Genomic DNA, 25,852 nt, shown 5'->3' on the forward strand with positions numbered 1-25,852 from the left:
TATATATATATATATATATATATCACAGTTTCTTTATCCATTCATCAATTGAAGGGCATCTGGGTTGGTTCCACAATCTGGCTATTGTGAATTGAGCAGCTATGAACATTGATGTGGCTGTATCTCTGTAGTATGCTGATTTTAGTCCTTTGGGTATAGGCCGAGAAGTGGGATAGCTGGGTCAAATGGTGGTTCCATTCCAAGTTTTCTAAGGAATCTCCACACTGCTTTCCAGAGCGACTGCACTAATTTGCAACCCCACCAGCAAAGTATGAGGGTACCTTTTTCCCCATATTCTCGCCAACACCTATTGTTGCTAGTATTCTTGATAATCGCCATTCTAATTGGGGTGAGATGGAGTCTTAGGGTAGTTTTGATTTGCATTTCTCTTATTACTAATGATGTTGAACATATTTTCAGATGTTGATTGCTTGTAGATCTTCAGTGAAGTGTCTGTTCATTTCCTTAGCCCATTTGTTGATTGGATTATTTGTATTCTTGGGTGTAGAGTTTTTTTGAGTTCTTTACATATTCTGGAAATTAGTGCTCTATCTGAAGAATGAATGGCAAAGATTTTCTCCCACTCTGTAGGTTCTCTCTTCGCATTGCTGATAGTTTCCTTTGCTGAGAGAAAGCTATTTAGTTTGAATCTATCCCAATTATTGATTCTTGCTTTTATTTCTTGTTTTATGTGAGTCCTGTTAAGGAAGTCTGATCCTAAGCCAACATCTTGAAGATTTGAACCTACTTTTTCTTCTATAAGATGTAGGGTCTCTGGTCTGATTTCAAGGTCCTTGATCCATTTTGAGTTGATTTTTGTGCAGGGTGGAAGATAGGGGTTTAGTTTCATTCTGTTGCATATGGATTTCCAGTTTTCCCAGCACCATTTGTTGAAGAGGCTATCTTTTCTCCATTGCATATTTTTGGCACCTTTGTCTAGTATGAGAAAATTGTATTTATTTGGGTTTGTGTCTGTGTCCGTGTCCTCTATTCTGTACCATTGATCTACCTGTCTATTTTGGTGCCAGTACCATGCTGTTTTTGTTATTATTGCTTTGTAGTAGAGTTGAAGATCTGGTATTGCGATATCCCCTGCTTCACTCTTCCTGCTAAGGATTGCTTTAGCTATTCTGGGTTTCTTATTCTTCCAGATGAATTTCTTGGGCCTAGTGATAGAATTACCATTTAAATTTTTTGAATTAGGAATATGAGCATTAGTAAATGTCAGTCAGATCAGAAGCCCTGTTATGAATACCACAAGAATCCCTTTATTAAAACAAGACTGCTTGAGCATCTTCTTGTTCATTAACTAATTCATTCAATCAAAAGGTATTTATCTTCTCTGAGTCAGGGTTAACTCTATGGTTGAGAAGACATGTCTTGCTCTGTATCCTGCTTTCTGAACTACCCTGCATGCTTGCACTGGGTTTCAACTTTGTTGTGTTATAATGCTCACAGGTGAATGACTTCCCCAAACAGCAGGGACAATATGTAATATAGGACTAATTTGTCCCCACAAAGGTATATGTAGTTTGAACACGTTTATGAGAGTCAACTTCCACTTGAGACATCAATTTATTACTATATTTATGGTCAAAGTGTGAACATTTCTGTCATCTTTTATCTTTCAGGTTCAGTAACAGCTTATTTGGGTCTGGGAAGAGTGCAAGGTGAGAAGAAAGAACCAGAGGTGTTAGCTGGATTTCACTTAGGTTCAAGATAGACATTGAGTAGCTCTTACAACTTATCTTTTATCAGTATTTGGGGCTAGTGAAGTGCTTCTCACGAACTTGGGAATTAAGAAAGTAAGACTGCATTTTAAAAGGTAAATTATTAAGTTCAATACTTAAAGATAGCACATAAAAAAAAAAAAAAAAAAAAAAAAAAAAAGAAGTCACTAGGAAGAAACATACTGTTCCCAGGCTGTTGACTACAACTCAGAGGTCACCAGGCAGGTTAAATAAAGGAGTGCAGTTGCCTAGGTGTGGCAAGCTGAATGTGAGGTGATATTCTTTGCCCCATTTTTCTTGACAGGTGGATGCCTCTTTCATATTATGTTTTCCTTATGTGAGAACTAGAGCAACAAAATATTTCTCTCTCAAGTTTACTATTAGGGGCAAAAACAAAGAACAGGCATAAGCAAAAGTTTCCCAATATGTAAACTTTGACTTCGGTTTCCTTAAAACACTTTAGTTCAAACTAAGCAGTCTGGACTGAATTTGACCCTAGTCTCCACTTTGTACTCTCTGATATAACATACTTAGATATGTTAATGTTTCATTTTATGAGCACACCTAAAGCAAGTAGGAATTATTAAAAAAGTAATGGCTGACTGTAGAAGTGCAGTTATAATAGAGTCACAGTATCTATTGAAGTACACCTAGAGGAATAATTTTACCCATTAATTCCTGACTTTTTCTGATCTGAACACCATCTCAGCAGTCTCAACAATTCCAATTTGATCCCAATTCTAATGTTAAGTCCACCTTGTGTCTTTCAGATAGCCCATTGTTCCTGCTATTGTATACATTTTTCTCTATCGTTAGATTGGTTATATTTAATTGAATTTCTGGGCATATAGTGCTAAAAACAACAGACATGTTTTGTCTCCTTGGAGTTTACCATCTAATAAACTAGATGAGGTTGAGAGACATGAATTAAATAGTTACAAATACATTATTACAAACCATCGTAAATGTATGAAATTAGAGTTCAGTGAGTCATAAAAAGGGTCCTGCCCTATCTGTGGGACAATTTGAGCTGAAATCTGAAAGATGGGTGGGAATTACATAGATGAAATCTGGGATTTGGGTACGGGGAAGGGTATTCTAGGCCAAATGAAGTAGACATGTTTTTGAAACATTAAAAAGGCCAGTCTGACTGGGTGCAGTGGTGCACGCCTGTAATCCCAGCGGCTCAGGAGAATGAGACAGATCATGGAGTTCAAAGCCAGCCTTAGCAAAAATGAGGTGCTAAGCAACTCAGTGAGACCCTGTCCCTAAATAAAATACAAACTAGGACAGGGGATGTGGCTCAGTGGTTGAGTGCCTCTGAGTTCAATCCCTGGTACCCCACCCCCCACCCCCCAAAAAACGGCCAATATGATTGGTGTGCACAAAGCAAATGTTACGTGTTGAAGAGAGAACGGTAGCTAGAATATACAGGTTTCTGTGAATCATACCAAGGATTTGGGTTTTTATTCCAAGATCAGTGGAAGTCATTAAAGGGGTTTAAGCCTTTTTATGAGATCACAATTGCTATAATAGAACTGATAAGAAGGCTAGCATGGATATGGATGGAGTGGGGGAATAGAGCAGTAAACTCAATATGTTCTTTTTACCTGTTGATGCACCATAAATGTCCACAAATCCCCAGGTCATCTCTTGTTCCCTTTCTCTAATTGCTTTTAGACTCTGCATTCTTTGCCACCTCTCTTCGGTTTTGGCACCTCTTCCACAGTGTTAATTTATGACCCATTACCAGCAAAATCTCCTGAGTTCTCAACCTAGATTTTAAACATTTTTTTACCTTCTTGCTATAAGAAAAATGTGTCTCTAATTACATTGCTTTCTGTGCAACTCTCTGAAGTGGTACCTTGTTTTTCTCCCATGGGGCCTGGAGATTGGGGAAGTCTTGGCCTCTTTGTTTACCTTTTTCTTTCATTTTCTCTTCTTTATCCTCAAAACTTGCTGACTCAAATCTTATGTAATCAAATGATATGACTGATCTTTGTTGTCAACACTCCTCATAACTCCACAGTATTAACCCCCAAATCATGTCACTTACTCTAACACAGCTCTTAATTTTTGAAGATTTTGGTGATAGTACCCTGCTCCCTCAATTCTTTCAAGTCTCCTCCTTCAGTGATGTTCCCTGTACTCATCCTCAGAACTTTTATTGTCACCAGGAACTGATTCTCCTCCATGATCTGAATTTCATGTTTCTCAACAAACGTCACCTCTTATCTTCTTCAACTTCACTCCCAGCATTTGAATTCCAGGAACTTTGACAACCTCTCCCAAACCCTGATTTCTATGGACACTTTTCCACAGTTTCTCTCTCTTTGATATTTTTATTTTCTCTTTTCCCAGTTTAAGTTTCATGGTCGATTATTGCAAGCCCTCTCTTACGTGCACCTTTCCTTCTTTTGCCATTCTCTCACCTTAAGTTATTCTTTTGGCGAAACTACATTCTAGTTAAATCTAACTCTACTGTTCTGAACCTACTCCTGTTCGCTGAACTGGAAGCTGGGGTAAAACACTGAACCAAGTTGCCTGGCCTCCTTTGAAATTCATGATCATGGACCCTGAATGGGTCCTTAATTCTGTCAGATGAGCATTTTATGAATTCTTAGGCCATTCTGTCCCTTGCTCTTATAGATAATTATTTCAGATTCTCCCCATTTCACTCAAACTCCAACATCTCTCCTCTGCTTGGCTGATGACCATGCTTCCAAGATTATTGAGAAAATGAAAACCATCAGAAGAGAATTTTCAGTCTTCTACTGGTACATCTACTTAAAAGCATTAGCACCTCCCTCTGACTTCCTGTTACTGCAGATCTACTAAACATTCCCTAATGCCAGTTTCCCTACTTGTTCATTAGATGCCATCCTTACTTTTCTACTCAAGGAGAACATTCTAGCAATTCTCTTTCTCTTACGTCATCTTTTTAACTTTTTTTATATCACATTTTGTTAATTCATCAGATGATGGACATTTCAGGTGTTTACATTTTTGGCTCTCTCTCTTTTTTTTTTTTTTTTTTTTTTTGGGGGGGGGTGCTGGGGATCGAACCCAGGGCCTTGTGCTTGCAAGGCAAGCACTCTACGGACTGAGCTCTCTCCCTAGCCCACATTTTTGGCTCTTATGAATAATACTGTTATGAACATTTGGGTGTTTTAATGTATTTTATTTTTTATTTGTACATGTCAGTAGGGTGTATTTTGATATACATACATGGAGTGCAATCATCTTTTTTCCCCATTTTCTTCTGGATTCTTGCAGTTAGCTTATAAAAAAAAGTATCTTGACTTTATTTCCCTCAAGAGTTACTACTCAAATTCTTGGCTCCTCTTTGCAGCATGCCCCTTTAAAAGAACTGTCTGTACTCACGGTCTCCAATGTTGCATTTTCCCTCCTCTCCTAAAACCATGTCAATACATATTTGCCATCAGTGCATGGAAACTGCTTTCTTCCCGATCACCAGTGACTTTCATGATACTAACCTTTGTGGCTAATCTCTCTTCTCATCTTAGTCAAACAACTATCTGCAGTATTTGTCATAACTGATCTCTCCTGCTGTTTGGTAAGTTTTCTTGATACAGTTTCTAGGGTTTTCTTTTTTTTTTTTTGGGGGGGGGGTGCTGGGGATCGAACCCAGGGCCTTGTGCTTACAAGGCAAGCACTCTACCAACTGAGCTCTCTCCCCAGCCTCCAGGGTTTTCTTTTATTCTAATAGTCAATCATCCTCCTTTGTAGGTTTTTCCTCTTCCCAGTCTTAATCTAAGGTATGCCCCAAGGCTAATTTCTTTTTCCTCTTTCCAGTGCTATTTATACTTACCTACCTCACCTACCTCCCTGATTTCATGGTCACTCATGGCTTTAAATATTTATTTGCCACTGACTCCTATACTTACATTTCTGGCTCAGATCCCTTTCCCCAACTCTAGTTCATATATTGAACTGTCAACTAATTATTTTCAATTGGATGTTTTGTAGACATTGAAGACTCAAGATGTCCTAAACAAACTCCCTGTCTCTGCTCTCTACCTCTGCCATACGCATGCACACGCGCATAAGACCTGTTGTTCTAGCAGCCTTTCTCTTTGCCGCTAATAGCAATTACAGACTAATGACTCATCTCTTGCTCTGGCCAAGAAATGTGGAGACATTTCTGACTCTTCCTTATTCCTATGCCACATCTAATCCCTTAGGATATCCCGGTAGCTCTACTTTCAGAATACACATAGGATCTGAACAGCTTCTCACTGCTTGCATTGCTAATTTGTACCACTGCCATCGTTTCTTTCCTGATTACTTCCATTTTTTCCTAATAGGTGTCTACCTCTATCTTGGTACCCATAAAGAATTATTTTCAGATAAGTAGTCAGAGTGATCCTTATAAAAAGTAAATTTGGATATATATCTGCGTAGCTTAAAACACTGTCGTGATTGGCTCTTTTATCCAGATTAAAACCAGAATCCTTGTGATGGCCAATAAGACCCCATGTGATCCACTTTATAATCATTTTTCTTTTCTTTACCCTCCTAATTCAACTTCAGCCACATTGACCTCATTGCTATTCTTTAAATAACCCTAATTTAGGGTGTTACCTTTTACGTCTCAGCATCCCAGAAAACTTTTTCCCCAAGTAACTTATTTAACTAAATCGCTTCTTTCAAGTCTTTGCTAATAAGGCCGAGGTTTACCACCCTATTTAATACTATAAATGTCCTACCTCTTAGGTGTGAAAGTACTTCCAATTTTCCTTTGCTCTCATTATCCTTTTCATTTTTTATATTTAAAGAGTATTTAAATATTTTTATTGGTACATTATAATCATACACAATAGTGGAATTTAGTGTGACATATCTATCCATGTACATAGCATATTTTATTCAGTTTCATTACCCAGTATCTCCTCTTCCCTCGCCTCCCTCCCCTGGACCCCTCCTTTCTCGTCCACCCATCTCCCTTCTTTTTCCCCCCTTTTTTCTCTCTAACTTCCACATAAGAGGAAAAACCACATTATCTTTGACTTTTTGAGTCTGGCTTATTTTGCTTAACAAGACATTCTCCGGTTCCATCCGTTTTCCTACAAAATGACATAGTTTTATTCTTTGTGGCTGAATATAACTCCATTGTGGGCATATGACACATTTTTCTTTATCTGCGCATCTGTTGATGGATACCTAGGCTGGTTCTATAACTTGACTATTGTGAATGGATATGCATGTATTGCTATATATGGTATGCTGACTTCAGTTTATTTGGACAAGTTCCAAGGAATGGTATAGCTGGGTCATATTGTGGTTCCATTCCTCGTTTTTTGAGGAACCTCCATACCAATTTCCATAGTGGCTGTACTAATTTATGATCCTACTAATAGTTTGTAAGTTTTTCTTTTTCCCTGCATCTTCTGCAGCAGTTATTACTAGTATTCTTGATAATTGCAATTCTGACTAGAGTGATATGGAATCTCAATATAGTTTTGATTTGCATTTCCCTGATGGCTAAGGATGTTGAACATTTTTTCATCTAATAGTTGGCTATTAGTGTTTCTTCTTTTAAGAATTGTCTGTTCAGTTCATTTGTCTATTTATAGAATGGGTTCTTTTTATTTTTAGTTTTTTATATATTCTAGATGCCAATCCTCTTTTGGAAGAGTAGCTGGCAAAGATTTTCTTCCTTTCTGCTGTTAATTTCTTCCTTTGTTGTGAAAAAGCTTTTTTTTTTTTTTTTTTTTTTTTTTTTTTTTGCAGTGCTGGGGATCAAACCCAGGGCCCTGTGCTTGTAAGGCAAGCACTTTACCAACTGAGCTATCTCCCCAGCCCCGTGAAAAACTTTTTGATTTAATGTCATCCCATTTATTGATTTTTGCTTTTATTTCCCGAGATATTAGAGGTATTCAACACATCATTACCTGTGCCCATATGTTGAAATATTTCTCCTATACTTTCTTCTAACAGTTGTAAAATTCTTGGTCTTATACCTAGATCTTTGATCCATTTTGGGTTGACTTTTCTGCAGGATGCAAGAGAGGGATCTAGTGTCATTCTTCAATATATGGGTATTCAGTTTTTCTAGCACCATTTGGTAAAGAGCTGCCTTTTCTCTAGTGTGTGTTTTTGTTACTCAAATGACTTTAGCTGTGTGAATTTGTCTCTGTTCCTCTTATATTCCACTGGTCTATGTATCTTTTTTTATAACAGTACCATGCTGTTTCTATTACTTTGGCTCTATGGTATAATTTGAAGTTGGGTATTGTGGTACCTCCCAGCTTTGCTCCTTTTACTCAGGATTGCTTTGGCTGTTCTAGGTCTTTGATTCTTCCATGTGAATTTTAGGATTTTTTCCCCCTAGTTCTGAGGAGAATATCATTGGCATTTCAATCAGGATTACATTGAATCCATAGATCACTTTTGCTAATATGGTCATTTTAACAATATCAAATCTGCCTATCCGTGGACATGGGAGGTCTTTTCATCCTCTTGTGTATTCTTCAGTTACTTTTTTTCAGCATCCTGTAAATTTGCTTGCTGAATTCTTTTACTTCTTTAGTTAGATTTATTCCTAAATATTTAATATTTTTGGAAACTATTGTGAACGGAATTGTTTTCCTGATTTCTTTCTTTAATTCCTTATTGGTATATGGAGAAACCAGTGATTTTTGTGTGCTGATTTTGTATCCTACCACTTTGCTGAATTTGTTTATTAGCTCTAGAAGTCTTCTGGTGGAGATTTTTTTTCTTTCTGATATTTTACCCTTTTTTCCTTTTCTTACTATTCTTTTTCTTTTTTAGTTATTTAGCTGTTTTATCTATTCCTCTCAATAACCCAATATTAGTTTTATTGAGTATTTATTGTTTTTATATTCTCTAATTTATTACTCTTTGTTTTTAACTTTTAGGTTTTATTTTACAGCTTCCCTAAGGTTTCTGTTGCAGTTTTTGTCTTTAAATCTCTTCATTGAATGCTTAATTCTTTTGAGTTTATTCTTATTTGCTAAAGTATATGTTTAAGATTTTACATTTTCTATTGAGTATGATTTTGGGTCTATCTTAGAAATTTTTATATATAATGCACTCAATACTTTTAACTTTATGAGTTTTGATTCCTTTTCTGACAAGTTATTTAAACATTTGTCTTTTAAATTATAATTGAGTACTATTATCTATAATTTTCTGTTTACTGATTTAAATCATTATCATCAGGAAGTGTGATCTGTATTGAATTTAGTTTTAGAACTTTTTGAGATTTACTTTGCAATCTACCTGGAATGTTGGTATTGTGATGTTAGAGTTTGACTGTGTGATCATAGGTGATAATCACATGCCAAGAATGCCTGAGCAGAAAGTTAGAGGATACTGGCTGTGATATCAACCCTGGATGGCCTATTATACACTTCTTACTGCTTAGGAAAAAATAGAATCCCTAATATGTTTGAGACTTTCTAAAAATTAAAAGTTGATGAATGCATTCTGTAACTATATGTTCCAGAAGCAATTATACTGATAATTAATCACCCCTGTATTAGTCAGGTTTCTATTACTATAATTCATAATTGAGATAATCAATTTAGAGAAAAGGTTTGCTTTAGCTCAAAGTTTGGAAGGTTTCAATCCATGATTAGTGGACCCATTTACTTTTGGGCCTGTAGCAAGGCAACACATCATGGCAGAAGTGTGTGGTAAAACAAAATCACTCATCTCTTTACCAGGAACCAAAGAGGAAGGGGCTGGGGGTCTCACTATCCCCTTGGAAAGCATGTCTCCAATGACCCCCAAAGGCCCTTATCTCTTAAACTTTCTACCACTTCAATAGCTTGACTCTGGAGACCAAACGTTTAATACATAAGCTTTTTTCGTTGTTTTTGTTTTTTGGTACTGAGAATTGAACCCAGAGTTGCTTAACCACTAAGCCACATCCCCATCCCTTTTTTATATTTTATTTAGAGACAGGGTCTCACTGAGTTGCTAAGTGGCTCTCTAAGTTGCTGTGGCTGGTTTTGAACTCGCAATCCTCCTGCTTCAGCCTCCTGAGCTGCTGGGATTACAGGTGTGTGCCCCCAGGCCTGGCGATACATAAGCTTTTGGAGGACATTTAGCATTGAATCTATAGTGACTCCTTTATGATTAAATAATTCAAGTAGAATTAAGAAAATAACCAAAAAATCCTTGGCTGAGATAGTCATTCTGTGTTAATTTCTTTCTCCCATTCTTAAAAAGAGGAGTGAGTTTCTCATACTCCTGCTTTCTGTCCACTGGTATAGTAGTTGGATCTACTTTATTCCAGAATGATGAGCTGAAGGATCACAGCAGTCAGAATGGTTCAAATGGAATTTTAACTGGTATAATTATTTTGATCATTGTTTTGGTGTTCTCTCTGGTGTTTTGAGTTATAATGTGATGAACACAGTATAATTTTCAAGATACTCTGTTACCAGGGTACTTCTTTTACATTCACAATGACATCAGTTCCATGGAGTTCCCGTGGGCAATAGGCTGCCCATCACTGTATCCAGGAAGAATCCAGGTTCCGTCTGAATGTACTACTGATTTCTCATTACTTTTTACTAAGTTAATTTCTGGATTAACTTTCTGGTTGTGGAGAGATGGGGAGATGAAACACAATCGGTTAGGAAGTAGAAGGAGGTGCATGGTGAGGAAATTAATAGTTGACCTTATGGAATCCAGATCCATTCTGGAATGACACAGAAGAACTTAACCTTTTCTGTTGATGTGAACCTGGGTATCTGAATCTTAGATAAAGAGTTAAGAATATGAATGGTCTTTTTCAGGTTACTTCTATTTTAGGAAGGCACCAGGACATGCCAGGAGTGAAGGCTAGAATAATTTTCACCCAACTCAAGTTCATCAGACTTCAGATTGGAATCAAAACCTCTAGATTCTAATATTAACTTGCTCTTAGTCTTATAGTAAATGATTCACTTATTCTGCATCTTGTAGATATTTAAAGAGAAATTGAGATAATCTGCAATTGGTCATCAGACTAATAGCCCTTAATGCAGCCTCTCTAAACTTCTTTTAAAAATATTGTCATATAATTTTACACACAAAAAATTGTGAAATAGGTAACATAGCTATATATATACTCCAATATCTTTTTTCCCATTTTCTTCTTCCCCTCTGGGTTCTTCCCCAACTGGAGATGATTCTGGTCGACTTATGTCTCCACCTGTGTCTTTTTGGTGACGTCTTTTTATCATAGTTTAGTGATGACTGGGCTGTCTTCTGACTCATCGCTTTCAGCTTACCTGTTCTTTCCACAGTGTCCTCAGGACCACTTTGTTATCCTCTCACATTCTGCCTACACAGTATGACACATCTTTAGAACCAGGTTAACCTATTTCCCATGGGGTCTGGAAGCAAACTTCCTTTCAGTAGTAGTCTGCCCATCACTGTATCCAGGAAGAATCCAGGTTCCTTACAAGTCATCAAGTATAAATGATGAATGAAATGTCTTTCTACATTTGTACTCTATCTTCTTCATTCACACATTCCTACTGGATTATCACCTACATTCAGTTCTCTCATGTATACATAATAAACAGGTTGCAAAAATTTAATTCTGTGTAGAGGAGATAGGAAAAAGATTCTATGACTTTTAAGAAAACAATATTGCTTCTTTTCTAATGTTCTTTTTTCTTGTTGGACTTCTCTATTCTCCAGGTTGAACTCACACTTGTATTTAAATGATTCCCAAGGCTTGGTTTCTCTCCTGAATTCAGGTCCAACCACCTACTGAACTCTTCTTCTCTATTTAGGTATTCTTTTGTAATCTCAAATCTGTCATGACCCAAAATATACTCACATCTTTCCTTTGGACATACCTGTTGCCTTACAGGTAGCTAGTCATCAAAAATTCAAAGTCGTAGTCATCTTTGAGTTGTCTACCTTCTACTCCTACACTCTGTGGCTATCTTGTGGAGTTAGTTCACCTTCATTCTGAGTCATCATCTTACCTTCTTTGCATTTCCATGAGCACCACCCTAATACTGACAGGGCCATATTAAAACTTTTAAAGTTCCTTTCCTCCGATGTACAGTATTCAAATTTAAGAATCTACTGTATATATTTACTGAGAGTGATTTGTTGTTGTTTTCTTTGTGCTTCAGTCTTACTCTCCAAATTTATTATTAGTGAAGATAGTTTAACTACTCTAGCCTTACCCAAACTAACAAAAATTGTTTGATTTTTAATTCTATTACCGTCCCTTCCTTTTGATTTGCTTTATTCTCTTGAGTAAATAAGTCTTTCCCAGTCATAACTCTTTCTTCCCAGGAATTTGAAGTGCTATCTCTAACCTATCAAATAAATTATATATTATTCATATGGCAATAGCATCTAAGCAATTTGGACACATCTCACTTTGTAAACGATTTCTCCCTCTTCTTGTGCTTCACATTCCATTCAAGTTGGACTTAGTTGTTCCCAACGGACCCTTTATTAATTTTCCTCTAAGCTTTGCTTATGCTGAGTTCCTTCTAAGATTCCTTTTCCACTTTTCCCCAGTTTTTTCTCTTTTTTTTCCTTTTTTTTTTTTTTTTTTTTTTTTTTTTTTTGAGGTGCTGGAGATTGAACCCAGGGCCTTGTGCTTGACAGGCAAGCACTCTGAAAACTGAGCCATATCCCCAGCCCCACGCCCCCAGTTTTTTCTTATAATGTTACTTTCCAGGATCCATTTCACATATTTTCTTCTTTGTTCTTCCCATCCTCTAGTTCAAAAAGAAGCAAACAAACAGAATTGGAGACCTAAAACTCTCCCCAGATCTCCTCAGATCCCATATAGTAGTACTTTAGGTCTTTCTTGTGGCAGTGGGTATGTTTCACATTGTATCAGAGTTTACATATGACTTTTTTTTTCAAATGCACAGGCCAAATTCCTAACTTACTTTCCCTTGCTATACCAATAGATACACATACTTTCTTAGATACTATGCTGTTTATATAAAGACAGTACCTAGTCTTTCTCTACTTAGTCAGTCTTCCTAAAGTTTATTTCCTATCCTGATGGAGAGAAAAAAAAAGTACATTTTCTGGAGAGTAGTTGTGCGTCTGTAGCATACTGTCTCCTAAATGTTAATCAAATTCTCTTAGTAATATATACATTGTTTGTAGCGTGTCCATTTATTTATAGGTGTCTTGTTTCCATCTCTGAGGAATTCAGTAGTTTTCCAAAATGATATCATTTTATGTGAATGTATATTTATTTTTTAGTTTTGGTGGTACTCAGAATTGAACCCAGGCCTCATGCATGCTAGGCCAGCATTATTCCATTAAACTACATCTCTAGCATTTCATCTGAAATATTTTGGAAGTCTCTATTTGATCTATAAGATAGGACAATCATAGTTTATTAAATATGTTTTAAGAATGGATAAAGCAGAAAAAAGCAAATTTATATCAGTTTTCCAAGATTATGAAGATAAGTGTTAACTAGAGTTTATTCTATAGTTTCTTAAATATTTTGGGATTTTAGATTATATCAGTGGAGTGAATGACTTCTACTTGCTACTGTGGAAGACAAAATACTAAACACTTCCTCTTTCAACTCATCAGAATAGAATAACACTTTTTGTATAACACAGATATTTTAAAAATTTGAACGATTATGTGAGTTTATCAATTTTCATCTATGTGTGGTATCATATAGTTACAGGCCAAGTTAACTCTTCTAGTTGTTCTCTGATGGGCAATTAAAGAATTTCTTTATAAGAATTGTACAGAGGAACTTACACTTGTTGATGCTTACTGCAGGCACTGTATGGATATTTTACCTCACTTTATTCTTTATACTAGCATATGAAATTAGGATTATAATTCTCATTTTACATAGGAGGAAATGAAGCTAAACTTGGTTAAGTGTGTTATCTAAGTCACACACTTAGAAAGTGGCAAGAAGAGAATTTTATCCAGGCCAACCTACTCCAAAACTTCCATCATTTTCGGTACTTTTGTATGATCAATGAATTTTCCATATGTAATCTGTGTGTTTCCGAAAACTCCAAATCATTTGCATGACGATGGATAGTCAGTGTGGTCAGTAAGGCCATTTAAGGTCACACTGGCTATGTCCAACTGTTTTTGTTCCAAGGAAGAGGCTTTGGAATTTGATAAAGGATCCCAGTGATAAGTAAACCTTAATGAAATAACTAAGGAATAAAGTATGCAAACCAGCATCAAGTGTTTGGTTTTCTTACGGCTTTTTAAAAGGTATAAATAAATTTGGAGACTTTGCTTTAGGGAAATAATCAGTGATATCCAGGTGTGTCCTTGGAATCAGAGAAATTTTTCAAGTCATAGAATAACATCTATGAATCTAAATAAAGGTAGATTTCCCCCCTGTTAAAAAAGTAATATTTGCCCATTAGAAAAAGTTCTGAAATATAAAAAAAGTTTTTCAATTATCCCAGCTCATAAAGAACACTATTAATATTTAATTCTATACATTTCAGAATTACAGAGTTTTTTCAAGTTTTCTAAAATTAAAAATTAGATGCCCGACCAAGGGGTACTAGTGACTGAAAACATATTTACTTTAAGATGAAGCACTTTCGTTTCAATTACCCTGTCTTAAGATGACTCAAGTCATTCGTTGCATTTGTAGACTTCACATGCAAATTGAAATAAGCTACATGAATTCATATTTTTTAAATTGTTGGATAATCTAATTAGTGCCATAAATTACAAAAATGGAACCATATTAAGCAACATCTGATGTGGTTTTCCTTTAAGTAACAAAAATGGTTCCCTTTCTTGAGTGATCAGAATAAGTGGGTTTGCCTAACCAAGATTAAGTTTTGGGTTGAAGTTAAGTTTATCAAGGAATTGAGAGTGGATGTCTTGGTACTGTGGGCAACTTGGTTTACTTAGTCCTGGGTGTTGCAGTAGATAGTTTCATCAATGACAAGAATCTTCTGGATAGGACAGTAGAGAAGAATCTGAGAAGATGGTGTCTGAAAGCACCTTCATCTCTTGCTTCCCTTTTCCTGATCCACTTCTTCCTTTTTCTCAATCCTCTTTCTTAGTGTCTGCAATGGGGATGGAAATAGTTACTGCAGTGATGTCAAGTTGGAGCATTTCCCCTGTTAATGCATGGCCTCTCTCAGAGGACACAGCTTATAGCTTCTGTTTTGCCCATGAATCCAATGCCATCTACATCTTTTCTGGTCTCACTTTTGAGTTTATTTTGGAAACAAAGATTGGGAAGAAATTTTGCTGTCTGTTTACCATTCCATTTCGTAGCAGATTTTCTTTACTCCTAATTGTTGGGTTTTTCCTTGCAAGGATTTGCAAATAGTTTATCAGTTGTACCTACAGTTTTATTTTATATTGCTGTAAGAATTTTACTATTAATTATTTGAGAAGAGCAGAGGCAGATAAGTAAGGATTTTTTTTTTTTATTACAAACTGTGCAACCTTGGATAAATAACTTAACCTTGAGTCAAGAGGAGTCGATGGCCTTATCAGAAACCTAGGAATAATAATAACACCTGAGTCACTGGGTTGTTGTTATAGGGATGAAATGAAGTATATTATGTGAAGTAATTAGCACAGTGCTGGAAATAGTAAGTACTCACTGGAAGGTAGCTATTATCATAATTGCTTTATATTACATTCTGATTGAGTAAGTCAGGTGTGCAGGCTGAAAACCAGTACTGTGGGTGATTCTAAAACAACCCACTTTTGCTCTATACAGTATTTACTCTCTTTTCATTATAAACAAAGTAAAAAAAGTTCATGGATTCCAATATAATAGTGGTTATACTTTTTGAAGTCTACTTAGTGAGGCCCTAAGCAACTTAGAGAGACTGTCTCAAAATAAAAACATAAAAAAAAGGACTGAGGCTGTCACTCAGTGCCTCTCAGTTCAATCCCTGGCATCCCCCTCCACAATTAAAAAAAAAAAGAAAAAAAGAAGAAGAAGTGCATGATGACAAGTTGCCCTGAATTTATTGATACTTTGAAATAAATTTGAATTTTAACTTACTATAGTATGTATATTTGAATGTAGTAGTAAGTGTATGTGACAGATGTCTATTTAGTCAAAGACAATGTCCATTTGGTATTCCAAACCCTTTTTTTTTTTTTTGTACTAATACAGTAAGAAGTTCATATATTTGTAGGTAAATTGGGTTATTTAGTTTTTTGGCGTAGTCTTTTGAGTTCATTATGTATTCTAGATATTAGTCCTGACAGAAGTGTAAGACTTTCTCTCATTTTGTACGTTCTCTCTTCACATTCCTAATTCTTTTGCTATGCAGAAGCTTTTTTTTTTTTTTTTTTTTTTTTTTTTTTTTTTTTTTTTTTTTTTAATGCCTTCCCATTAATTCTTGGCATTATTTCCTGAGCTTTAGGGGGTCCTATTGAGAAAGTCGTTGCCTGTGCCTATATGTTGACATGTTGACCCTACAGTTCATTCTAGGATTTTGCATAGTTTCTCATCTGATTCCTAAGACTTTGATCCATTTTGAGTGATTTTTGTGCAGGAAGAGAGATAAGGGTTTAGTTTCATTTTTCTATATATGAATAACCCATTTTCTCAGTACCATTTGTTAGAAAGACTGCCTTTTGTCCAATGTAAGTTTTTGGCACCTTAGTCAAGGATCAGATGATTATAGATGGGTGGATTTGTCTTTGTGTTTTCTATTCTGTACCATTGATCTATGTGTCTGTTTTTATGCTAGTACCATGCAATTTTTGTCACCATAGTTCTGTAATATAATTTGAACTCAGGTACTGTGATGCTTCCAGCACTATTTTTTTGACTTAAAATTGCTTTGGCTCTTCTGGATCTTTTATTGTTCCAAATGAATTTTAGGACCTTTTTTTTTTTTCTTAGCTAATCCCATTTTATTTTTTTTATTTTTATTTTTTATTTTATTGTAAACAAATGGGATACATGTTGTTTCTCTGTTTGTACACGGCATAAAGGCATACCATTTGTGTAATCATAAATTTATATAGAGTAATGTTGTTTGATTCATTCTGTTATTTTTTCCCTTCCCCCCACCCCTCCCACCCCTCTTTTCCTTCTGTACAGAGCTTCCTTCCTCCATACTTACCCCCCTCCCTAACCCTAACTCTAACCCTGACACTAACCCTTCCCTTCCCCCATTATGTGTCATCATCCACTTATTAGCAATATCATTCTTCCTTTGGCTTTTTGAGATTGGCTTATCTCACTTAGCATGATATTCTCCAATTTCATCCATTTGCCTGCAAATGCCATAATTTTATCTTTCTTTATGGCTGAGTAATATTCCATTGTATATATATACCACAGCTTCTTTATCCATTCATCAATTGAAGGGCATCTAGATTGGTTCCACAGTCTGGCTATTGTGAATTGAGCAGCTATGAACATTGATGTGACTGTATCACTGTAGTATGCTGATTTTAAGTCCTTTGGGTATAGGCCAAGGAGTGGGATAGCTGGGTCAAATGGAGGGTCCATTCCAAGTTTTCTAAGGAATCTCCACACTGCTTTCCAGAGTGGCTGCACTAATTTGCAGTCCCACCAGCAATGTATGAGTGTACCTTTTTCCCCACATCCTCGCCAACACCTGTTGTTGCTTGTATTCTTGATAATCACCATTCTAATTGGGGTGAGATGGAATCTTAGGGTGGTTTTGATTTGCATTTCTCTTAATACTAGAGATGTTGAACATTTTTCCATATGTTTGTTGATTGCTTGTAGATCTTCTTCTGTGAAGTGTCTATTCATTTCCTTAGCCCATTTGACGACTGGATTATTTGAATTCTTGGAGTAGAGTTTTTTGAGTTCTTTATAGATTCTGGAGATTAGTGCTCTATCTGAAGTATGATTGGCAAAGATATTCTCCCAGTCTGTAGGCTCTTTCTTCGCATTGCTGATAGTTTCCTTTGCTGAGAGAAAGCTTTTTAGTTTGAATCTATCCCAGTGGTTAATTCTAGCTTTTATTTCTTGTGCTATGGGAGTCCTGTTAAGGAAGTCTGATCCTAGACCAACAAGGTGAAGATTTGGACCTACTTTTTCTTCTATAATCTGCAGGGTCTCTGGTCTGATTCCGAGGTCCTTAATCCATTTTGAATTTAGTTTCGTGCATGGTGAGAGATATGGGTTTAGTTTCATTCTGTTGCATATGGATTTCCAATTCTCCCAGCACCATTTGTTGAAGAGGCTATCTTTTCTCCATTGCATATTTTTGGCACCTTTGTCTAGTATGAGAAAATTGTATTTATTTGGGTTTGTGTCCGTGTCCTCTATTCTGTACCATTGATCTACCTTTCTATTTTGGTACCAATACCATGCTGTTTTTGTTACTATTGCTTTGTAGTAGAGTTGAAGATCTGGTATTGCAATACCCCCTGTTTCACTCTTCCTGCTAAGGATTGCTTTAGCTATTCTGGGTTTCTTATTCTTCCAGATGAATTTCATAATTGCTTGCTCTATTTCTGTAAGGTATGTCATTGGGATTTTAATTGGAATTGCATTGAATTTGTATAGCACTTTAGGTAGTATGGCCATTTTGACAATATTAATTCTTCCTATCCAAGAACATGGAAGATCTTTCCATCTTCTAAGGTGTTCTTTAATTTCTTTCTTTAGTGTTGTATAGTTCTCATTGTAGAGGTCTTTCACCTCTTTTGTGAGATTGATTCCCAAGTATTTTATTTTTTTCGAGGCTATTGTGAATGGGGTATTTTTCCTAATTTCTCTTTCTGAAGATTCATCACATATGTATAAAAATGCGTTGGATTTATGGGCATTGATCTTGTAACCTGCTACTTTACTGAATTCACTTATGAGTTCTAAGAGTTTTCTGGTGGAATTTCCAGGTTCCTCTAAATATATAATCATGTCATCAGCGAACAGGGATAGTTTGAGTTCTTCTTTTCCAATTCGTATCCCTTTAATCTCTTTGGTTTGTCTAATTGCTCTGGCCAGAGTCTCAAGAACGATGTTGAATAGAAGTGGTGAAAGAAGGCATCCCTGCCTTGTTCCAGTTTTTAGGGGGAATGCTTTCAGTTTTTCACCATTTAGAATGATATTAGCCATGAGCTTAGCATAGATGGCCTTTACAATGTTAAGGAATGTTCCCGCTATCCCTATTTTTTCTAGTGTTTTGAGTATGAAGGGGTGCTGTATTTTATCAAATGCTTTTTCTGCATCTATTGAAATAATCATGTGATTCTTGACTTTAAGTCTATTGATATGGTGAATGACATTTATTGATTTCCTGATGTTGAACCAACCTTGCATCCCTGGGATGAAACCCACTTGATCATGGTGCACTATCTTTTTAATATGTTTTTGTATGCGATTTGCTAAAATTTTGTTGAGAATTTTTGCGTCGATGTTCATTAAGGATATTGGTCTGAAATTTTCTTTCCTCGATGTGTCTCTGTCTGGTTTAGGTATCAGGGTGATATTGGCTTCATAGAATGAGTTTGGGAGGGTTCCCTCCTCTTCTATTTCATGGAATACTTTGAGAAGTATTGGAATGAGCTCTTCTTTAAAGGTTTTGTAGAACTCGGCTGAGAACCCATCTGGTCCCAGACTTTTCTTTGTTGGTAGGCTTTTGATGACTTCTTCTATTTCAGTACTTGAAATTGGTCTATTTAAATTGTGTATGTCCTCCTCGTTCAGTTTATGTAATTCATATGTCTCTAGAAACCTGGTGATGTCTTCGAAATTTTCTATTTTGTTGGAATATAGATTTTCAAAATAGCTTCTAATTATGTTTTGTATTTCAATCCTGTCTGTTGTGATATTTCCTTGTTCATTCCAAATTTTAGTGATTTGGGTTTTCTCTCGTCTTCTCTTTGTTAGAGTGGCTAAGGGTTTATCAATTTTGTTTACTTTTTCAATGAACCAACTATTTATTTTGTCAATTTTTTGTATTGTTTCTTTTGTTTCAGTTTCGTTGATTTCAGCTCTGAGTTTAACTATTTCCTGTCTTCTACTACTTTTGGTGTTGGTCTGTTCTTTTTCTAGGGCTTTGAGCTGTAGTGTTAGGTTGTTTATTTGTTGATTTTTACTTCTTTTATTGAATGCTCTCCATGAAATAAATTTTCCTCTAAGTACTGCTTTCATAGTGTCCCAGAGATTTTGATATGATGTTTCTTTGTTCTCGTTTACCTCTAAGAATTTTTTAATTTCCTTTCTAATATCTTCTGTTATCCATTCATCATATAATAGCATATTGTTTAATCTCCAGGTGTTGGAGTAGTTTCTGTTTTTTACTCTTTCATTTATTTCTAATTTCAATCCATTATGATCTGATAGAATACAAGGTAGTGTCTCTATCTTCTTGTATTTGGTAACATTACCTTTGTGGCATAATATATGGTCTATTTTAGAGAAGGATCCATGTGCTGCTGAGAAGAAAGTGTATTCACTCTTGGTTGGATGGTATGTTCTATAAATGTGTGTTAAGTCTAAATTATTAATTGTGTTATTGAGGTCTATGGTTTCTTTGTTCAATTTTTGTTTGGAAGATCTGTCCAGTGATGAGAGAGGTGTGTTAAAATCGCCTAGTATTATTGTGTTATGGTCTATTTGGTTTCTGAAATTGAGAAGGATTTGTTTGACATACATGGATGAGCCACTGTTTGGGGCATAGATGTTTATGACTGTTATATCTTGCTGATTTATGGTTCCCTTAAGCAATATGTAATGTCCTTCTTTATCCCTTCTGACTAACTTTGACTTGAAGTCCACATTATCTGAAATGAGGATGGATACCCCAGCTTTTTTGCTGAGTCCATGTGCATGGTATGTTTTCCCCCATCCTTTCACCTTTAGTCTATGGGTATCTCTTTCTATGAGGTGAGTCTCTTGCAGGCAACATATTGTTGGATCATTCTTTTTAATCCAATCTGCCAGTCTATGTCTTTTGATTGATGAGTTCAGGCCATTAACATTCAGGGTTATTATTGAGATATGATTTGTATTCCTGGTCATTTGGCTCATTTTATTTATTTATTTATTCATTTTGACATGACTTGATTCCTCTTTATTTGACAATTCCTTTAGGATAATTCCTCCCTTTGCTGATTTGCTTCTTTGTTTTTCATCTCTTCCTCATGGAATATTTTGCTGAGAATGTTTTGTAATGCTGGCTTTCTTTTTGTAAATTCTTTTAGCTTTTGTTTATCATGGAAGGATTTTATTTTATCATCAAATTTGAAGGTAAGTTTTGCTGGGTATAAGATTCTTGGTTGGCATCCATTTTCTTTCAGGGCTAGAAAAATGTTGTTCCAGGCCCTTCTAGCTTTTAGGGTCTGGATTGAAAAATCTGCTGATATCTGTATTGGTTTTCCCCTGAATGTAATTTGGTTCTTTTTTCTCACAGCCTTTAAAATTCTGTATTTATTTTGTATGTTAGGTATTTTCATTATAATGTGCCTTGGTGTCGGTCTGTTGTAATTTTGTATATTTGGAGTCCTATAAGCCTCTTGTACTTGATTTTCCATTTCATTCTTCAGATTTGGGAAATTTTCTGATAGTATTTCATTGAATAGATTGTTCATTCCTTTGGTTTGTTTCTCTAAGCCTTCCTCAATCCCAATAATTCTTAAATTTGGCCTTTTCATGATATCCCATAATTCTTGTAGATTCTGTTCATGATTTCTTACCATCTTCTCTGTTTTTTCAACTTTGTTTTCAAGGTTAAATATTTTTCTTCAATATCTGAGGTTCTGTCTTCCAGGTGTTCTATCCTATTGGTTATGCTTTCTATGTAGTTCTTAATTTGGTTTATTGTTTCCTTCATGTCAAGGATTTTTGTTTGGTTTTTTTTTCAATATCTCTAACTCTTTATTGAAATGATCTTTTGCTTCCTGTATTTGCTCTTTTAACTGTCAATTGGTGCGATCATTCAGTGCCTGCATTTGCTCTTTCATCTCATCGTTTGCTTCCCTGATCATTTTAATTATGTACATTCTGGACTCCTTTTCTGTCATTTCTTCTGCCATGCTGTCATTGGATTTTATTGATGTAGCATCTAGATTTGTTTGGAACATTTTCTTCCCTTGTTTTCTCATGTTGTTCAGGTATCAGTGGATTGCTGAGATATTGCAGATTTCCTCTATTGACTTATAATGTCCCTGAAGATTTCTAGTATATCCCCTCTTAGCCTTCAGTAGGCTGAAGTGTTGGAGGAAGTTGATATTGCGGTGCTCCACAAGGAAGCTGCCTCTCTAGGGTTGGTGGCCTTCCGGTGGAGTATATTCCCTGCTAGTGGGCAGAGGTACCTCCACTTGCTGACGAATGGTCATCCAAAGGGGAACTAGGATGTGGGCTGAGGCAAGGTCAGTTTGGGCCTGTGTCTCTGGTTTTATCGTCCTTGTGGGAGAACCTCACCTGGCAGGGAAGACTCACCCGGTGGGGAGGTCTCGCTGGTCAGTTCCCCTCCTAGAGGTGTCGTTCAATTCACAACTACCGCCTGGGCTGGGCAGCCTTCTTCTGTAATGTTCCCAGGGGCCCAGCCCTAACTCCTGGGCCTTGAAGCCTCACCCTTCACAGACGAGTCTCCTTAGGCTGCCTCTCCTCAGAGAAGCTGCCTGCAGTCCTGGAGCCTTCTCTCCACCCCTCAGCTTATCTGTGCGGCTCTTCCACCAAGAAGCCGCCTAGGTCCTGGGACCCTGCTCTGCACCTAATCGCCTGGCTATGCGGCCCCTCCTCTGAGCAGCCACCTGGAGCCCCTTACAGTCGCTCCAAGTCCCAGTGACCTGCCACATGCCTGTTCCTCCGGCAGTCGCCTGCTGTTCTGTGTGGTCGCTCTGAATCCAAGTGACCCACTGTGCACCTCCTTCTCCTCCAGGCAGTCACCCAGAGTTCTGGTGCATTCGCCACGAGTCCCAGCAACTCACTGTGCACCTCCTCCTCCCGACTGTCACTCGGAGCCCTGGTGCAGTCACTCTGAGCCCAAGCGACCCACTGCGCTCCTCCTCCTCCTCCAGGCAGCCCCCTGGTGTTCAGGAGCGGTCGATCTGAGTCCAAACACCTCACCACGTACCTTCTCTGAACAGCTGCCTGGAGCTCTGGTGTGGCCACTCCAAGTCCAAGTGACCCACCGCGCTACTCCTCCTCCTCCAGGCAGCCCCCCTGTGTTCAGGAGTGGTTGATCTGAGTCCAAACCACTCACCACACTCCTCCTCCGGACAGCCGCCCGGAGCCCTGGTGCAGCTGCTCCAAGTCTTAGCGACGTGCCGTGCCCATGCTTCTCCTCCTCCTCTGGGCAGCCCCCAGTGTTCAGGAGTGGTCGCTTTGAGTCCAAACAGCTCACCTCACACCTCCTCCTCTGGGCTGCCGCCCGGAGCCCCAGTGGTTGCTCTGAGTCCCAGCGCTATGCTGAGCGTCCTCCTCTATGATGCTCCCAGTTGTCCGAGTTCACTGCTTCAGCGGGGGGAGGGGTGTCTCGCCGGGCAGCTCTACTTCACAAAATTCCCTGCGTTCCAGGACTACTGCCCCATCCGGGATGCCTCCCCGATGGAAGAGACTCAACCAGCGGCTTTTACTTGGTCCCAAGTCTCTCAATATCTCCTCTTCTTGAGTCCTGAGTCCTGGAGCAACACGAAACGCAGCCACCCTCTAGTCCACCATCTTGAATCTCATAAGTATTTTTTTTTTTGAGGCAATTGTGAATGGAATTGTTGTCCTGATTTCTTTCTCAGCAGAATCATTGTATATATAGGTATATAGGAAAACCACTGACTTTTTTTTTTTTTCGCGGTGCTGGGAATCAAACCCAGGGCCTTGTGCTTGTGAGGCGAGTACTCTACCAACTGAGCTATCTCCCCAGGCCTGACTTTTGTATATTGATTTTGTCACCTGCTGCTTTACTGAATTTGTTTTATTAGCTCTGACAGTCTTTTGGTGGAGTTTTTTGAATCTTCTAAGTATAGGATCATATTATATGCAAACAATTTGACTTCTTCTTTCTACATTTTTATCTCCCTTTTATTCCCTTCTTTTGCCTAAATGCTCTGGCTAGAATTTCTAGTACTATATGAAATAGGAGTGGTGAGACCAGACATACTTGTCTTGTTCCAGATTTTAAAGGAAATACTTTCTAAGTTTTTCCCCATTTACCTTGAGGTTGCCTTTGGGTTTTTCATATAGAATTTTTATGATGTTGAGGTAGATTACTTCTTTCCCTAGTTTCTTCAGTGTTTTTATTATAAATGGATGCTGAATTTTGTTGAAGGCCTTCTCTGTATTTATGCAGATGACTATGTGATTTTTGTCCTTAATTCTATTTATGTGATGAATTACATTTATTGATTTGTGCATCCTTTGGATCTCCGCAATAAAACCAACTTGGTTGTGATGTACAATCTTCTTAATATGTTGTTGACATGATTTGCTAATAAGTATTTTTGCCTCTAAGTTCATTGGGGTTATTGATCTATACTGTTCTTTCCTTGGTGTGTCCTTATCTGGTTTTGGTATGAGTGTAATACTGGCTTAGTAGAATGAATTTGGAGTGTTCCATCCCTTTGTGTGTCATGGAGTAATTTGAGGAGCATTGACATTAATTCTTTAAAGTTCTGGTAGAATTCAGCTGAGAATCCATCTGGTCCTTGGCTTATGAAATAATTATTTTAAAAAATAATATATTTCGAATATATAGAAAAGTACAGAGAATGATATTATCTATGAATATTTTGTCTGTTTTTTTGTCTCTAACTAGAATATAACAAAATATGTGTTTAGATCATTGCTATATCCCCAGATCTCTGAATAATAGCATATTGCATGTATTAAGGTATACAAGTATGACTTTTTCATAATCGTGTATTATATATTTACTGTGTATACATTCATTAACTCATTTAGGGCTTATAATAGCCCTTTGAAATATAGTACTATTATTATCCTGATTTATAAATAGGAAAATAGAGGGTCATTAAAGGCTAAGTCATCTGAAGAAGGTCAAAAAGCCAATTTGAAGAGGAGCAAGGACTTGAAATATATCTGTGCTCTTGACCACATGCTGTATTGATTTATTATATGTATTTAATAATAAATATTTGATGAATGAATGAAAGAATAAAGGAAGAAGGATTCAAATGACAATGGAAAAAGAACATAGTTTATTAGATATCTTTAAAAGTCAAACCCTCATTTATGGTCATGATTTTTATTATGTAAGTTAATGAGCATGTGCTCATTGGTTTCACTACAAAGATTAAGATATATTTTATTACCATTAATAATTTTATTGCTTTGTTTTACTATTTCAACAAGGTGTAGAACTTAAAGAAAATACTTCTGAGTCTTTTTCTTTTTTAAGTAACAAAAGCAAATAGCATTCAGGTTCCATCAAGAATACTTAAAAATTAGAAACTCTAGTGGTATCTGGAAATAACAGAAACAATGATACCAGGGCCTATTTTAATTTTCCAGATGGTTGTTCTACACTCCCATCCTCGACATTTGAAAAAGCACTTTTGTTTCATGAAGAAATAAGTTGGTGTGTGTGTGTGTGTGTGTGTGTGTGTGTGTGTGTGTGAGACAGAGAGAGAGAGAGAGAGAGAGAGATCAAGTAAAAAAAACTGCTCTAAGAAATTATTCTGAGAACTACACAATTCCATTCTATCATGTTAGTTTACAAAAATAATTTATTTCTTAAAAGTATAAGTTAAAAAATTTATAAAACAAGCAAATAACAACAATAAAAAACAGGCCCCATGAATCTGAAAACTAAAGTAAGGAAATCTTTATTCTGATTGAATAGGAGGGTTTTTTGTATGTGTGTGTGTGTGTGTATGTGTGTGTGTGCAAAAGGTCTGAGGTTCCTTCTGTCTTGATATTATGCCACACCTGGCTTCAATTCCCAAACCACTTCCTTGGGATTTCCACCTGGGTTATTAGGAGCTCAGCTTATAACAAGCACATTCCAGGGAGGAAGAATGGGGGTAAGGATTAGAACAAGGTGTCCTTTCCCTTTCAGGTACTTCCCAGGCAATGACATATTTAACATAGATGTAGTATTATTTAGAAAACTAGTTAATATGCTTAATAAAAGAGCCCAAAATAAAAAGAGACAGTTTTGGTCCATGAAATAATCCAGGGCACAGGTTAGCAAGGTGGTCCTGTCACCCTTAGTGTGAAG

General features: G+C 36.8%; 1 long non-coding RNA gene across 1 annotated transcript in view; it reads right to left on the reverse strand.

Annotated features, from left to right (window-relative positions):
* Nucleotides 1-1,029: 1,029 nt before the first annotated feature.
* Nucleotides 1,030-25,852, reverse strand: part of LOC306641828 — a 306,914-nt gene continuing 282,091 nt past the window's right edge. Inside the window, exon 2 of the long non-coding RNA XR_013758301.1 lies at nucleotides 1,030-1,092. This is a non-coding gene — a long non-coding RNA (uncharacterized lncRNA). The remainder of the gene's footprint in view (nucleotides 1,093-25,852) is intronic.

The sequence above is a fragment of the Sciurus vulgaris genome, assembly GCF_902686455.1.
Source record: "Sciurus vulgaris genome assembly, chromosome: 12".
Taxonomy (NCBI): Eukaryota; Metazoa; Chordata; class Mammalia; order Rodentia; family Sciuridae; genus Sciurus; species Sciurus vulgaris.